Source organism: Schistocerca gregaria, chromosome 5, assembly GCF_023897955.1.
Source record: "Schistocerca gregaria isolate iqSchGreg1 chromosome 5, iqSchGreg1.2, whole genome shotgun sequence".
Taxonomy (NCBI): Eukaryota; Metazoa; Arthropoda; class Insecta; order Orthoptera; family Acrididae; genus Schistocerca; species Schistocerca gregaria.
This window is the reverse complement of record NC_064924.1, coordinates 4947701-4966349: the sequence shown is the minus strand read 5'-3', so window position 1 is coordinate 4966349 and position 18649 is coordinate 4947701.

Sequence of the window (18649 nt, the reverse complement as noted above, 5' to 3'; positions counted from 1 at the left end):
TGTGGACTATCAGAGTGTTGATGAAACAAAGAAATTGCATAGGGATTGAATACAACAGTCACCATGCGCACTTTCCTCCACGGGAGTAATGTCTCAAACATTCTACGCTTTGATCGTTCCCTAGAAGGCCAGTAGTAGTTTCCGATGCACATCTGGAGGCATTCTGTAATCTGTGGACTGTCAGAGGGTTGATGAAACACAGAAATTGCATTGGGATTGAATACAACAGTCACAATGCGCACTTTCCTCCATGGGAGTAATGTCTCTATGAGTCTACGATTCGATCGTTCCCAGGAACACCAGTAGTAGATTCTGATGCACATCTGGAGGCATTCGGTAATCTGTGGAGTTTCAGAGTGTTGATGAAACACATAAATTGCATCGAGATTGAATACAACAGTTACCATGCACACTTTCCTCCACGGGAGAAAGGTCCCAAGCGGTCTACGATTTGATCGTTCCCTGGAAGTCCAGTAGTAGTTTCCGATGCACGTCTGGTGGCTTTCTGTAATCTGTGGACTATCAGAGTGTTGATGAAACACAGAGATTGCATCGGGATTGAATACAACACTCACCATGCGCACTTTCCTCCACGGGAGTAATGTCTCAAATGGTCTACGATTTGATCGTTCCCTGGAAGACCAGTAGTAGTTTCCGATGCACATCTGGATGCATTCTGTAATCTGTGGACCTTCAAAGTGTTGACGAAACACAGAAATTGCATCGGCATTGAATACAACAGTCACCATGCGCACTTGCCTTTATGTTAGTAATGACTCAAACAGTCTACGCTTTGATCGTTCCCTGGAAGACCAGTGGTAGGTTCCGATGCACATCTGGAGGCATTCTCTATTCTGTGGACTATCAGAGTGTTGATGAAACACAGAAATTGCATCGGGATTGAATAAAACAGTCACTATGCGCACTTTCCTCCACGGGAGGTATGTCTCAAACAGTCTACGCTTTGATCATTACATGGAAGACCAGTAGTAGTTTCCGATGCACATCTGGTGGCATTCTGTAATCTGTGGACTATCAGAGTGTTGATAAAACACAGAAATTGCATCGGGATTGAATACCACAGTCACCATGAGCACTTTCCTCCACGGGAGTAATGTCCTAAACAGTCTACGCTTTGATCGTTCCCTGGAAGACCAGTAGTAGTTTCCGATGCACATCTGCTGGCATTCTGTAATCTGTGGACTATCAGAGTGTTGATGAAACAAAGAAATTGCATAGGGATTGAATACAACAGTCACCATGCGCACTTTCCTCCACGGGAGTAATGTCTCAAACATTCTACGATTTGATAGTTCCCTAGAAGGCCAGTAGTAGTTTCCGATGCACATCTGGAGGCATTCTGTAATCTGTGGACTATCAGAGGGTTGATGAAACACAGAAATTGCATTGGGATTGAATACAACAGTCACAATGCGCACTTTCCTCCATGGGAATAATGTCTCTATGAGTCTACGCTTTGATCGTTCCCAGGAAAACCAGTAGTAGATTCTGATGCACATCTGGAGGCATTCGGTAATCTGTGGAGTTTCAGAGTGTTGATGAAACACAAAAATTGCATCGAGAAGGAATACAACAGTTACCATGCACACTTTACTCCACGGGAGTAATGTCTCAAATGGTCTACGATTTGATCTTTCCCTGGAAGACCAGTAGTAGTTTCCGATGCACATCTGGATGCATTCTGTAATCTGTGGACCTTCAAAGTGTTGACGAAACACAGTAATTGCATCGGGATTGAATAGAACAGTCACCATGCGCACTTGCCTTTATGTTAGTAATGTCTCAAACAGTCTACGGTTTGATCGTTCCCTGGAACACCAGTATTAGTTTCCGATGCACATCTGGAGCCATTCTGTAATCTGTGGACTATCAGAGTGTTGATATAACACAGAGATTGCATCGGGATTGAATACAACAGTCACCATGAGCACTTTCCTCCACGGGAGTAATGTCTGAAACAGTCTACGCTTTGATCGTTCCCTGAAAAACCAGAAGTAATTTCCGATGCACATCTGGACGCATTCTGTAATCTGTGGACTATCAGAGTGTTGATGGAACACAGAAATTGCATCGGGATTGAATAAAACAGTCACTATGCGCACTTTCCTCCACGGGAGGTATGTCTCAAACAGTCTACGCTTTGATCATAACATGGAAGACCAGTAGTAGTTTCCGATGCACATCTGGTGGCATTCTGTAATCTGTGGACTATCAGAGTGTTGATGAAACACAGAAATTGCATCGGGATTGAATACAACAGTCACCATGAGCACTTTCCTCCACGGGAGTAATGTCTGAAACAGTCTACGCTTTGATCGTTCCCTGGAAAACCAGAAGTAGTTTCCGATGCACATCTGGACGCATTCTGTAATCTGTGGACTATCAGAGTGTTGATGGAACACTGAAATTGCATCGGGATTGAATACAACAGTCACCATGCGCACTTTCCAACACGGGAGTAATGTCTCAAACATTCTACGCTTTGATCGTTCCCTAGAAGACCAGTAGTAGTTTCCGATGCACATCTGGAGGCATTCTGTAATCTGTGGACTATTAGAGGTTTGATGAAACACAGAAATTGCATTGGGATTGAATACAACAGTCACCATGCGCACTTTCCTCCATGGGAGTAATTTCTCTATGAGTCTACGCTTTGATCGTTCCCAGGAAGACCAGTAGTAGATTCTGATGCACATCTGGAGGCATTCGGTAATCTGTGGAGTTTCAGAGTGTTGATGAAACACATAAATTGCATCGAGATTGAATACAACAGTTACTATGCACACTTTCCTCCACAGGAGAAAGGTCCAGAACGGTCTACGATTTGATCGTTCCCTGGAAGACCAGTAGTAATTTCCAATGCACATCTGGATGCATACTGTAACCCGTTTACCTTCAAAGTGTTGATGAAACACAGAAATTGCTTCAGGATTGAATACAACAGTCAACATGCGCACTTGCCTCCATGTTAGTAATGTCTCAAACAGTCTACGCTTTGATAATTCCCTGGATGACCAGTGGTAGTTTCCGATGCACATCTGGAGGCATTCTGTAATCTGTGGACTATCAGAGTGTTGATGAAACACAGATATTGCTTCGGGATTGAATACAAAAGTCACCATGCGAACTTTCCTCCATGTTAGTAATGTCTCAAACAGTCTACGTTATGATCGTTCGCTGGAAGTCCGGTGGTAGTTCCCAATGCAAATCTGGAGGCATTCTGTAATCCGTGGACTATCAGAGTGTTGATGAAACACAGAAATTGCATCGGGATTGAATACAACAGTCATCATGCGCACTTTCCTCTAAGGGAGGTATGTCTCAAACAGTCTACGATTTGATCGTTACCATGAAGACCCGTAGTAGTTTCCGATGCACATCTGATGGCATTCTGTAATCTGTGGACCATCAGAGTGCTGATGAAACACAGAAATTGCATCGGGATATAATGCAACAGTCACCATGCGCACTTTCTTCTAGGGGAGTAATGTCTTAAACAGTCTACGCTTTGATCGTTCCCTGGAAGACCAGTAGTAGTTTCCGATGCTCATCTGGTGGCATTCTGTAATCTGTGGACTATCAGAGTGCTGATGGAACACAGAAATTGCATCGGGATGGAATACAACAGTCACCATGCGCACTTTCCTCCACAGGAGTAATGTCTGAAAAAGTCTACGCTTTGATCGTTCCCTGGAAGACTAGTAGTAGTGTGCGATGCACATCTGGTGGTATTCCTTAATCTGTGGACTATCGGAGTGTTGATGAAACACAGATATTGCATCGGGATTGAATACAACACTCACCATGCGCACTTTCCTCCATGGGAGTAATGTCTCAAATAGTCTACGCTTTGATCGTTCCCAGCAAGACCAGTAGTAGTTTCCAATGCACATTTGGATGCATTCTCTAATCTGTGGACCTTCAAAGTGTTGATGAAACACAGAAATAGCATCGGGATTGAATAAAACAGTCAAAATGCGCACTTGCCTCCATGTTAGTAATGTCTCAAACAGTCTACGCTTTGATCGTTCCCTGGAAGACCAGTGGTAGTTTCCGATGCACATCTGGAGGCATTTTGTAATCTGTGGACTATCAGAGTGTTGATGAAACACAGATATTGCTTCGGGATTGAATACAAAAGTCACCATGCAAACTTTCCTCCATGTTACTAATGTCTCAAACAGTCTACGCTTTGATCGTTCCCTGGAAGTCCAGTGGTATTTCCCAATGCAAATGTGGAGGCATTCTGTAATCCGTGGACTATCAGTATGTTGATGAAACACAGAAATTGCATCGGGATTGAATACAACAGTCACCATGCGCACTTTCCTCCAAGGGAGGTATGTTTCAAACAGTCTGCGCTTTGATCGTTACCTGGAAGACCCGTAGTAGTTTCCGATGCACATCTGATGGCATTCTGTAATCTGTGGACTATCAGAGTGCTGATGAAACACAGAAATTGCATCGGGATTGAATACAACAGTCACCATGCGCACTTTGTTCCAGGGGAGTAATGTCTTAAACAGTCTACGCTTTGATCGTTCCCTGGAAGACCAGTAGTAGTTTCCGATGCTCATCTGGTGGCATTCTTTAATCTGTGGACTATCAGAGGGTTGATGAAACACAGAAATTGCATAGGGATTAAATACAACACTCACCATGCGCACTTTCCTCCACGGGAGTAATGTCTCAAACAGTCTACGCTTTGATCGTTCCCTAGAAGACCAGTAGTAGCTTCCGATGCACATCTGGAGTCATTCTGTAATCTGTGGACTATCAGTGTGTTGATGGAACACAGAAATTGCACCGGGATTGAATACAACATTCACCATGCGCACTTTACTCCACGGGAGTAATGTCTCAAACAGTCTATGCTTTGATCGTTCCCTGCAAGACCAGTAGTAATTTCCAATGCACATCTGGATGCATTCTGTAATCTGTGGACCTTCAAAGTGTTGATGAAACACAGAAATTGCATCGGGATTGAATACAACAGTCAACATGAGCACTTGCCTCCATGTTAGTAATGTCTCGAACAGTCTACGCTTTGATAGTTCCCTGGAAGACCAGTGGTAGTTTCCGATGCTCATCTGGAGGCATTCTGTAATAAGTGGACTACCAGAGTGTTGATGAAACACAGATATTGCTTCGGGATTGAATACAAAAGGCACCATGCGAACTTTCCTCTATGGTAGTAATGTCTCAAACAGTCTACGTTATGATCGTTCCCTGGAAGTCCGGTGGTAGTTCCCAATGCAAATCTGGAGGCATTCTGTAATCCGTGGACTATCAGTGTGTTGATGAAACACAGAAATTGCATCGGGATTGAATACAACAGTCACCATGCATACTTTCCTCTAAGGGAGGTATGTCTCAAACAGTCTACGCTTTGATCGTTACCTGGAAGACCCGTAGTAGTTTCCGATGCCCATCTGATGGCATTCTGTAATCTGTGGACTATCAGAGTGCTGGTGAAACACAGAAATTGCATCGGGATATAATGCAACAGTCACCATGCGCACTTTCTTCTAGGGGAGTAATGTCTTAAACAGTCTACGCTTTGCTCGTTCCCTGGAAGACCAGTAGTAGTTTCCGATGCTCATCTGGTGGCATTCTGTAATCTGTGGACTATCAGAGGGTTGATGAAACACAGAAATTGCATAGGGATTAAATACAACACTCACCATGCGCACTTTCCTCCACAGGAGTAATGTCTGAAACAGTCTACGCTTTGATCGTTCCCTGGAAGACTAGTAGTAGTGTGCGATGCACATCTGGTGGTATTCCTTAATCTGTGGACTATCGGAGTGTTGATGATACACAGATATTGCATCGGGATTGAATACAACACTCACCATGCGCACTTTCCTCCATGGGAGTAATGTCTCAAATAGTCTACGCTTTGATCGTTCCCTGCAAGACCAGTAGTAGTTTCCAATGCACATCTGGATGCATTCTGTAATCTGTGGACCTTCAAAGTGTTGATGAAACACAGAAATTGCATCGGGATTGAATACAACAGTAACATGCGCACTTTGTTCCATGTTAGTAATGTCTCAAACAGTCTACGCTTGATCGTTCCCTGGAAGTCCAGTGGTAGTTCCCAATGCACATCTGGAGGCATTCTGTAATATCTGGACAATCAGAGTGTTGATGAAACACAGAAATTGCATCGGGATTGAATAAAACAGTCACCATGCGCACTTTCCTCCAAGGGAGGTATGTCTCAAACAGTCTACGCTTTGATCGTAACCTGGAAGACAAGTAGTAGTTTCCAATGCACATCTGGATGCATTCGGTAATCTGTGGAACTTCTAAATGTTGATGAAACACAGATATTGCATCGGGATGGAATACAACAGTCAACATGCGCACTTGCCTCCATGTTAGTAATGTCTCAAACAGTCTACGCTTTGATAGTTCCCTGGAAGACCAGTGGTAGTTTCCGATGCACATCTGGAGGCATTCTGTAATCTGTGGACTATCAGAGTGTTGGTGAAACACAGATATTGCTTCGGGATTGAATACAAAAGTCACCATGCGAACTTTCCTCCATGTTAGTAATGTCTCAAACAGTCTACGTTATGATCGTTCCCTGGAAGTCCGGTGGTAGTTCCCAATGCAAATCTGGAGGCATTCTGTAATCCGTGGACTATCAGAGTGTTGATGAAACACAGAAATTGCATCGGGATTGAATACAACAGTCACCATGCGCACTTTCCTCCATGGGAGTAATGTCTGAAACAGTCTACGCTTTGATCGTTCCCTGGAAAACCAGAAGTAGTTTCCAAAGCCCATCTGATGGCATTCTGTAATCTGTGGACTATCAGAGTGCTGATGAAACACAGAAATTGCATCGGGATATAATGCAACAGTCACCATGCGCACTTTCTTCTAGGGGAGTAATGTCTTAAACAGTCTACTCTTTGATCGTTCCCTGGAAGACCAGTAGTAGTTTCCGATGCTCATCTGGTGGCATTCTGTAATCTGTGGAGTATCAGAGGGTTGATGAAACACAGAAATTGCATAGGGATTAAATACAACACTCACCATGCGCACTTTCCTCCACAGGAGTAATGTTGAATCAGTCTACGCTTTGATCGTTTCCTGGAAGACTAGTAGTAGTGTGCGATGCACATCTGGTGGTATACCTTAATCTGTGGACTATCGGGGTGTTGATGAAACACAGATATTGTATCGGGATTGAATACAACAGTCACCATGCGGACTTTCCTCCATGGGAGTAATGTCTCAAATAGTCTACGCTTTGATCGTTCCCAGCAAGACCAGTAGTAGTTTCCAATGCACATCTGGATGCATTCTGTAATCTGTGGAAGTTCAAAGTGTTGATGAAACACAGAAATTGCATCGGGATTGAATACAACAGTCAACATGCCCACTTTCTTCCATGTTAGTAATGTCTCAAACAGTGTACGCTTGATCGTTCCCTGGAAGTCCAGTGGTAGTTCAAAATGCACATCTGGAGGCATTCTGTAATATCTCGACAATCAGAGTGTTGATGAAACACAGAAATTGCATCGGGATTGAATAAAACAGTCACCATGCCCACTTTCCTCCAAGGGAGGTATGTCTCAAACAGTCTACGCTTTGATCGTTACCTGGAAGACAAGTAGTAGTTTCTGATGCACATCTGGATGCATTCGGTAATCTGTGGACCTTCAAAGTGTTGATGAAATACAGAAATTGCATCGGGATTGAATACAGCAGTCACCATGCGCACTTTCCTCCATGTTAGTAATGTCTCAAACAGTCTACGCTTTGATCGCTCCCTGGAAAACCAGTGGTAGTTTCGGATGCACATCTGGAGGCATTCTGTAATCTGTGGAGTATCAGGGTGTTGATGAAACACAGAAATGCATCGAGATTGAATAAAACAGTCACCATGCGCACTTTCCTCCACGGGAGGTGTCTCTCAAACAGTCTACGATTTGATCGTTATCTGGAAGACCCGTAGTAGTTTCCGATGCACATCTGATGGCATTCTGTATCTGTGTACTATCAGAGTGTTGATGAAACACAGAAATTGCATCGGGATTGAATACACACAGTCACAATGCGCACTTTCCTCCAGGGGAGTAATGTCTTAAACAGTCTACGCTTTGATCGTTCCCTGGAAGACCAGAAGTAGTTTCCGATGCACATCTGGAGGCATTCTGTAATCTGTGGAGTATCAGAGGGTTGATGAAACACAGAAATTGCATAGGGATTAAATACAACAGTCACCATGCGCACTTTCCTCCACAGGAGTAATGACTGAAACAGTCTACGCTTTGATCGTTCCCTGGAAGACCAGAAGTAGTTTCCGATGCACATCTGGAGACATTCTGTAATCTTTGGACTATCAGAGTGCTGATGGAACAAAGAAATTGCATCGGGATTGAATACAACAGTCACCATGCGCACTTTCCTCCATGTTAATAATGTCTCAAACAGTCTACGCTTTGATCGTTCCCTGGAAGACCAGAAGTAGTTTCCGATGCACATCTGGAGGCATTCTGTGATCTGTGGACTATCAGAGTGTTGATGAAACACAGAAATTGCATCGGGATTGAATACAACAGTCACCATGCGCACTTTCCTCCATGGGAGTAATGTCTGAAACAGTCCACTCTTTGATCGTTCCCTGGAAGACCAGTAGTAGTTTCCGACGCACATCTGGTGGCATTCTGTAAACTGTGGACTATCAGAGTGTTGATGAAACACAGAAATTGCATCGGGATTAAATAAAACAGTCACCATGCGCACTTTCCTCCATGGGAGTAATGTCTGAAACAGTCCACACTTTGATCGTTCCCTGGAAGACCAGTAGTAGTTTCCGATGCACATCTGGAGGCATTCTGTAATCTGTGTACTATCATTGTGTTGATGGAACACAGAAATGGCACCGGGATTGAATACAACAGTCACCATGCGCACTTTACTCCACGGGAGTAATGTCTCAAACAGTCTACGCTTTGATCGTTCCCTGGAAGACTAGTACTAGTGTGCGATGCACATCTGGTGGTATTCCTTAATCTGTGGTCTATCGGAGTGTTGATGAAACACAGATATTGCATCGGGACTGAATACAACACTCACCATGCGCACTTTCCTCCATGGGAGTAATGTCTCAAATAGTCTACGCTTTGATCGTTCCCTGCAAGACCAGTAGTAGTTTCCAATGCACATCTGGATGCATTCTGTAATCTATGGACCTTCAAAGTGTTGATGAAACACAGAAATAGCATATGGATTGAATACAACAGTCAACATGCGCACTTGCCTCCATGTTAGTAATGTCTCAAACAGTCTACGGTTTGATCGTTCCCTGGAAGACCAGTGGTAGTTTCCGATGCACATCTGGAGGCATTCTGTAATCTGTGGACTATCAGAGTGTTGATGAAACACAGATATTGCTTCGGGATTGAATACAAAAGTCACCATGCGAACTTTCCTCCATGTTACTAATGTCTCAAACAGTCTACGCTTTGATCGTTCCCTGGAAGTCCAGTGGTATTTCCCAATGCAAATGTGGAGGCATTCTGTAATCCGTGGACTATCAGTATGTTGATGAAACACAGAAATTGCATCGGGATTGAATACAACAGTCACCATGCGCACTTTCCTTCAAGGGAGGTATGTTTCAAACAGTCTACGCTTTGATCGTTACCTGGAAGACCCGTAGTAGTTTCCGATACACATCTGATGGCATTCTGTAATCTGTGGACTATCAGAGTGCTGATGAAACACAGAAATTGCATCGGGATTGAATACAACAGTCACCATGCGCACTTTCTTCCATTGGAGTAATGTCTTAAACAGTCTACGCTTTGATCGTTCCCTGGAAGACCAGTAGTAGTTTCCGATGCTCATCTGGTGGCATTCTTTAATCTGTGGACTATCAGGGGGTTGATGAAACACAGAAATTGCATAGGGATTAAATACAACACTCACCATGCGCACTTTCATCCACAGGAGTAATGTCTGAAACAGTCTACGCTTTGATCGTTCCCTGGAAGACCAGAAGTAGTTTCCGATGCACATCTGGAGGCATTCTGTAATCTGTGGACTATCAGAGTGTTGATGAAACACAGAAATTGCATCGGGATTGAATACAACAGTCACCATGCGCACTTTCCTCCATGGGAGTAATGTCTGAAACAGTCCACACTTTGATCGTTCCCTGGAAGACCAGTAGTAGTTTCCGACGCACATCTGGTGGCATTCTGTAATCTGTGGACTATCAGAGTGTTGATGAAACACAGAAATTGCTTCGGGATTGAATATAAAAGTCACCATGCGCACTTTCCTCCATGTTAGTAATGTCTCAAAAAATCTACGCTTTGATCGTTCCCTGGAAGTCCAGTGGTAGTTCCCAATGCACATCTGGAGGCATTCTGTAATCTGTGGACTATCAGAGTGTTGATGAAACACAGAAATTGCATCGGGATTGAATAAAACAGTCACCATGCGCACTTTCCTCCAAGGGAGGTATGTCTCAAACAGTCTACGCTTTGATCGATACCTGGAAGACAAGTAGTAGCTTCCAATGCACATCTGGATGCATTCGGTAATCTGTGGACCTTCTAAGTGTTGTTCAAATACAGAAATTGCATCGGGATTGAATACAGCAGTCACCAAGCGCACTTTCCTCCATGTTAGTAATGTCTCAAACAGTCTTCGCTTTGATCGTCCCCTGGAAGACCAGTGGTAGTTTCGGATGCACATCTGGAGGCATTCTGTAATCTGTGGAGTATCAGAGTGTTGATGAAACACAGAAATGGCATCGGGATTGAATACAACAGTCACCATACGCAACTTAGTCCAAGGGAGTAATGTCTCAAAGGGTTTAGGCTTTGATCGTTCATTGGAAGACCAGTAAAAGTTTCCGATGCACATCTGGAGGCATTCTGTAATCTGTGGACTATCTGAGTGTTGATGAAACACAGAAATTGCATCGGGATTGAATACAACAGTCACCATGCGCAGTTTCCTCCATGTTAGTAATGTCTCAAACTGTCTACGCTTTGATCGTTCCCTGGAAGACCAGTAGTAGTTTCCGATGATCATCTGGTGGCATTCTCTATTCTGTGGAGTATCAGAGGGTTGATGAAACACAGAAAATGCATAGGGATTAAATAAAACAGTCACCATGCGCACTTTCCTCCACGGGAGGTATGACTCAAACAGTCTACGATTTGATCGTTATCTGGAAGACCCGTAGTAGTTTGCGATGCACATCTGATGGCATTGTGTAATCTGTGTACTATCAGAGTGTTGATGAAACACAGAAATTGCATCGGGATTGAATACAACAGTCACCATGCGCACTTTCCTCCAGGGGAGTAATGTCTTAAACAGTCTACGCTTTGATCGTTCCCTGGAAGACCAGTAGTAGTTTCCGATGATCATCTGGTGGCAATCTCTATTCTGTGAAGTATCAGAGGGTTGATGAAACACAGAAAATGCATAGGGATTAAATACAACAGTCACCATGCGCACTTTCCTCCACAGGAGTAATGTCTGAAACAGTCTACGCTTTGATCGTTCCCTGGAAGACCAGAAGTAGTTTCCGATGCACATCTGGAGACATTCTGTAATCTGTGGACTATCAGAGTGTTGATGAAACACAGAAATTGCATCGGGATTGAATACAACATTCACCATGCACACTTTCCTCCATGTTAGTAATGTCTCAAACTGTCTACGCTTTGATCGTTCCCTGGAAGTCCAGTGGTAGTTCCCAATGCACATCTGGAGGCATTCTGTAATCTGTGGACTATCAGGGTGTTGATGAAACACAGAAATTGCATCGAGATTGAATAAAACAGTCACCATGCGCACTTTCCTCCACGGGAGGTGTGTCTCAAACAGTCTACGATTTGATCGTTATCTGGAAGACCCGTAGTAGTTTCCGATGCACATCTGATGGCATTCTGTATCTGTGTACTATCAGAGTGTTGATGAAACACAGAAATTGCATCGAGATTGAATACACATAGTCACCATGCGCACTTTCCTCCAGGGGAGTAATGTCTTAAACAGTCTACGCTTTGATCGTTCCCTGGAAGACCAGTAGTAGTTTACGATGCACATCTGGAGGCATTCTGTAATCTGTGGACTATCAGAGTATTGATGAAACACAAAAATTGCATTGGGATTGAATACAACAGTCACCAAGCGCACTTTCCTCAATGGGAGTAATGTCTCTAAGAGTGTACGCTATAATCGTTCCCAGGAAGCCCAGTAGTAGATACCGATGCACATCTGGAGGCTGTCTGTAAACTGTGGAGTTTCAGAGTGTTGATGAAACACAGAAATTGCATCGGGATTGAATACAACAGTCACCATGCGCACTTTCCTCCATGGGAGTAGTGTCTCAAACAGTCTACGTTTTGAACTTTCCCTGGAAGACCAGTAGTAGTTTCCGATGCACATCTGGAAGCATTCTGTAATCTGTCGACTATCAGAGTGTTGATGAAACACAGATATTGCATCGGGATTGAATACAACAGTCACCATGCGCACTTTCCTCCATGGGAGTAATGTCTCAAATAGTCTACGCTTTGATCGTTCCCAGCAAGACCAGTAGTAGTTTGCAATGCACATCTGGAGGTATTCGTTAATCTGTGGACTAACAGAGTGTTGATGAAACAAAGAAATTGCATCGGGATTGAGTAAAACACTCACCATGCGCACTTTCCTCAATGGGAGTAATGTCTCAAACAGTCTACGCTTTGATCGTTCCCTGGAAGACTAGTAGTAGTGTGCGATGCACATCTGGTGGTATTCCTTAATCTGTGGACTATCGGAGTGTTGATGAAACACAGATATTGCATCGGGATTGAATACAACACTCACCATGCGCACTTTCCTCCATGGGAGTAATGTCTCAAATAGTCTACGCTTTGATCGTTCCCAGCAAGACCAGTAGTAGTTTCCAATGCACATCTGGATGCATTCTCTAATCTGTGGACCTTCAAAGTGTTGATGAAACACAGAAATAGCATCGGGATTGAATACAACAGTCAACATGCGCACTTGCCTCCATGTTAGTAATGTCTCAAACAGTCTACGCTTTGATCGTTCCCTGGAAGACTAGTGGTAGTTTCCGATGCACATCTGGAGGCATTCTGTAATCTGTGTACTATCAGTGTGTTGATGGAACACAGAAATTGCACCGGGATTGAATACAACAGTCACCATGTGCACTTTACTAAACGGGAGTAATGTCTCAAACAATCTACGTTTTGATCGTTCCCTGGAAGACTAGTAGTAGTGTGCGATGCACATCTGGTGGTATTCCTTAATCTGTGGACTATCGGAGTGTTGATGAAACACAGATATTGCATCGGGATTGAATACAACACTCACCATGCGCACTTTCCTCCATGGGAGTAATGTCTCAAATAGTCTACGCTTTGATCGTTCCCAGCAAGACCAGTAGTAGTTTCCAATGCACATTTGGATGCATTCTCTAATCTGTGGACCTTCAAAGTGTTGATGAAACACAGAAATAGCATCGGGATTGAATACAACAGTCAACATGCGCACTTGCCTCCATGTTAGTAATGTCTCAAACAGTCTACGCTTTGATCGTTCCCTGGAAGACCAGTGGTAGTTTCCGATGCACATCTGGAGGCATTCTGTAATCTGTGGACTATCAGAGTGTTGATGAAACACAGATATTGCTTCGGGATTGAATACAAAAGTCACCATGCGAACTATCCTCCATGTTACTAATGTCTCAAACAGTCTACGCTTTGATCGTTCCCTGGAAGTCCAGTGGTAGTTGCCAATGCAACTCCGGAGGCATTCTGTAATCCGTGGACTATCAGTGTGTTGATGAAACACAGAAATTGCATCGGGATTGAATACAACAGTCACCATGCGCACTTTCCTCCAAGGGAGGTATGTTTCAAACAGTCTACGCTTTGATCGTTACCTGGAAGACCCGTAGTAGTTTCCGATGCACATCTGATGGCATTCTGTAATCTGTGGACTATCAGAGTGCTGATGAAACACAGAAATTGCATCGGGATTGAATACAAGAGTCACCATGCGCACTTTGTTCCAGGGGAGTAATGTCTTAAACAGTCTACGCTTTGATCGTTCCCTGGAAGACCAGTAGTAGTGTCCGATGCTCATCTGGTGGCTTTCTTTAATCTGTGGACTATCAGAGGGTTGATGAAACACAGAAATTGCATAGGGATTAAATACAACACTCACCATGCGCACTTTCCTCCATGGGAGTAATGTCTCAAATAGTCTACGCTTTGATCGTTCCCAGCAAGACCAGTAGTAGTTTCCAATGCACATCTGGATGCATTCTGTAATCTGTGGACCTTCAAAGTGTTGATGAAACACAGAAATTGCATCGGGATTGAATACAACAGTCAACTTGAGCACTTGCCTCCATGTTAGTAATGTCTCAAACAGTCTACGCTTTGATAGTTCCCTGGAAGACCAGTGGTAGTTTCCGATGCTCATCTGGAGGCATTCTGTAATCTGTGGACTACCAGAGTGTTGATGAAACACAGACATTGCTTCGGGATTGAATACAAAAGTCACCATGCGAACTTTCCTCCATGTTAGTAATGTCTCAAACAGTCTACGTTATGATCGTTCCCTGGAAGTCCGGTGGTAGTTCCCAATGCAAATCTGGAGGCATTCTGTAATCCGTGGACTATCAGAGTGTTGATGAAACACAGAAATTGCATCGGGATTGAATACAACAGTCACCATGCACACTTTCCTCTAAGGGAGGTATGTCTCAAACAGTCTACGCTTTGATCGTTACCTGGAAGACCCGTAGTAGTTTCCGATGCCCATCTGATGGCATTCTGTAATCTGTGGACTATCAGAGTGCTGGTGAAACACAGAAATTGCATCGGGATATAATGCAACAGTCACCATGCGCACTTTCTTCTAGGGGAGTAATGTCTTAAACAGTCTACGCTTTGATCGTTCCCTGGAAGACCAGTAGTAGTTTCCGATGCTCATCTGGTGGCATTCTGTAATCTGTGGACTATCAGAGGGTTGATGAAACAAAGAAATTGCATAGGGATTAAATACAACACTCACCATGCGCACTTTCCTCCACAGGAGTAATGTCTGAAACAGTCTACGCTTTGATCGTTCCCTGGAAGACTAGTAGTATTGTGCGATGCACATCTGGTGGTATTCCTTAATCTGTGGACTATCGGAGTGTTGATGAAACACAGATATTGCATCGGGATTGAATACAACACTCACCATGCGCACTTTCCTCCATGGGAGTAATGTCTCAAATAGTGTACGCTTTGATCGTTCCCTGCAAGACCAGTAGTAGTTTCCAATGCACATCTGGATGCATTCTGTAATCTGTGGACCTTCAAAGTGTTGATGAAACACAGAAATTGCATCGGGATTGAATAAAACAGTCACCATGCGCACTTTCCTCCAAGGGAGGTATGTCTCAAACAGTCTACGCTTTGATCGTTACCTGGAAGACAAGTAGTAGTTTCCGATGCACATCTGGATGCATTCGGTAATCTGTGGAACTTCTAAGTGTTGATGAAACACAGACATTGCATCGGGATGGAATACAACAGTCAACATGCGCACTTGCCTCCATGTTAGTAATGTCTCAAACAGTCTACGCTTTGATAGTTCCCTGGAAGTCCAGTGGTAGTTTCCGATGCACATCTGGAGGCATTCTGTAATCTGTGGACTATCAGAGTGTTGATGAAACACAGATATTGCTTCGGGATTGAATACAAAAGTCACCATGCGAACTTTCCTCCATGTTAGTAATGTCTCAAACAGTCTACGTTATGATCGTTCCCTGGAAGTCCGGTGGTAGTTCCCAATGCAAATCTGGAGGCATTCTGTAATCAGTGGACTATCAGAGTGTTGATGAAACACAGAAATTGCATCGGGATTCAATACAACAGTCACCATGCGCACTTTCCTCCATGGGAGTAATGTCTGAAACAGTCTACGCTTTGATCGTTCCCTGGAAAACCAGAAGTATTTTCCGATGCCCATCTCATGGCATTCTGTAATCTGTGGACTATCAGAGTGCTGATGAAACACAGAAATTGCATCGGGATATAATGCAACAGTCACCATGCGCACTTTCTTCTAGGGGAGTAATGTCTTAAACAGTCTACTCTTTGATCGTTCCCTGGAAGACCAGTAGTAGTATCCGATGCTCATCTGGTGGCATTCTGTAATCTGTGGACTATCAGAGGGTTGATGAAACACAGAAATTGCATAGGGATTAAATTCAATACTCACCATGCGCACTTTCCTCCACAGGAGTAATGTTGAAACAGTCTACGCTTTGATCGTTCCCTGGAAGACTAGTAGTAGTGTGCGATGCACATCTGGTGGTATACCTTAATCTGTGGACTATCGGAGTGTTGATGAAACACAGATATTGCATCGGGATTGAATACAACACTCACCATGCGGACTTTCCTCCATGGGAGTAATGTCTCAAATAGTCTACGCTTTGATCGTTCCCAGCAAGACCAGTAGTAGTTTCCAATGCACATCTGGATGCATTCTGTAATCTGTGGAAGTTCAAAGTTTTGATGAAACACAGAAATTGCATCGGGATTGAATACAACAGTCAACATGCGCACTTTCTTCCATGTTAGTAATGTCTAAAACAGTCTACGCTTGATCGTTCCCAGGAAGTCCAGTGGTAGTTCAAAATGCACATCTGGAGGCATTCTGTAATATCTCGACAATCAGAGTGTTGATGAAACACAGAAATTGCATCGGGATTGAATAAAACAGTCACCATGCGCACTTTCCTCCAAGGGAGGTATGTCTCAAACAGTCTACGCTTTGATCGTTACCTGGAAGACAAGTAGTAGTTTCCGATGCACATCTGGATGCATTCGGTCATCTGTGGACCTTCTAAGTGTTGATGAAACACAGACATTGCATCGGGATGGAATACAACAATCAACATGCGCACTTGCCTCCATGTTAGTAATGTCTCAAACAGTCTACGCTTTGATAGTTCCCTGGAAGACCAGTGGTAGTTTCCGATGCACATCTGGAGGCATTCTGTAATCTGTGGACTATCAGAGTGTTGATGAAACACAGATATTGCTTCGGGATCTAATACAAAAGTCACCATGCGAACTTTCCTCCATGTTAGTAATGTCTCAAACAGTCTACGTTATGATCGTTCCCTGGAAGTCCGGTGGTAGTTCCCAATGCAAATCTGGAGGCATTCTGTAATCCGTGGACTATCAGAGTGTTGATGAAACACAGAAATTGCATCGGGATTGAATACAACAGTCACCATGCGCACTTTCCCCCATGGGAGTAATGTCTGAAACAGTCTACGCTTTGATCGTTCCCTGGAAAACCAGAAGTAGTTTCCGATGCCCATCTGATGGCATTCTGTAATCTGTGGACTATCAGAGTGCTGATGAAACACAGAAATTGCATCGGGATATAATGCAACAGTCACCATGCGCACTTTCTTCTAGGGGAGTAATGTCTTAAACAGTCTACTCTTTGATCGTTCCCTGGAAGACCAGTAGTAGTTTCCGATGCTCATCTGGTGGCATTCTGTAATCTGTGGACTATCAGAGGGTTGATGAAACACAGAAATTGCATAGGGATTAAATACAACACTCACCATGCGCACTTTCCTCCACAGGAGTAATGTTGAAACAGTCTACGCTTTGATCGTTTCCTGGAAGACTAGTAGTAGTGTGCGATGCACATCTGGTGGTATACCTTAATCTGTGGACTATCGGAGTGTTGATGAAACACAGATATTGCATCGGGATTGAATACAACACTCACCATGCGGACTTTCCTCCATGGGAGTAATGTCTCAAATAGTCTACGCTTTGATCGTTCCCAGCAAGACCAGTAGTAGTTTCCAATGCACATCTGGATGCATTCTGTAATCTGTGGAAGTTCAAAGTGTTGATGAAACACAGAAATTGCATCGTGATTGAATACAACAGTCAACATGCGCACTTTCTTCCATGTTAGTAATGTCTCACACAGTCTACGCTTGATCGTTCCCTGGAAGTCCAGTGGTAGTACAAAATGCACATCTGGAGGCATTCTGTAATATCTCGACAATCAGAGTGTTGATGAAACACAGAAATTGCATCGGGATTGAATAAAACAGTAACCATGCGCACTTTCCTACAAGGGAGGTATGTCTCAAACAGTCTACGCTTTGATCGTTACCTGGAAGACAAGTAGTAGTTTCCGATGCACATCTGGATGCATTCGGTAATCTGTGGACCTTCTAAGTGTTGATGAAATACAGAAATTGCATCGGGATTGAATACAGCAGTCACCATGCGCACTTTCCTCCATGTTAGTAATGTCTCAAACAGTCTACGCTTTGATCGCTCCCTGGAAAACTAGTGGTAGTTTCGGATGCACATCTGGATGCATTCTGTAATCTGTGGAGTATCAGAATGTTGATGAAACACAGAAATTGCATCCTGATTGAATACAACAGTCACCATACGCAACTTAGTCCAAGGGAGTAATGTCTCAAAGAGTTTAGGCTTTGATCGTTCCCTGGAAGACCAGTAAAAGTTTCCGATGCACATCTGGAGGCATTCTGTAAACTGTGGACTATCTGAGTGTT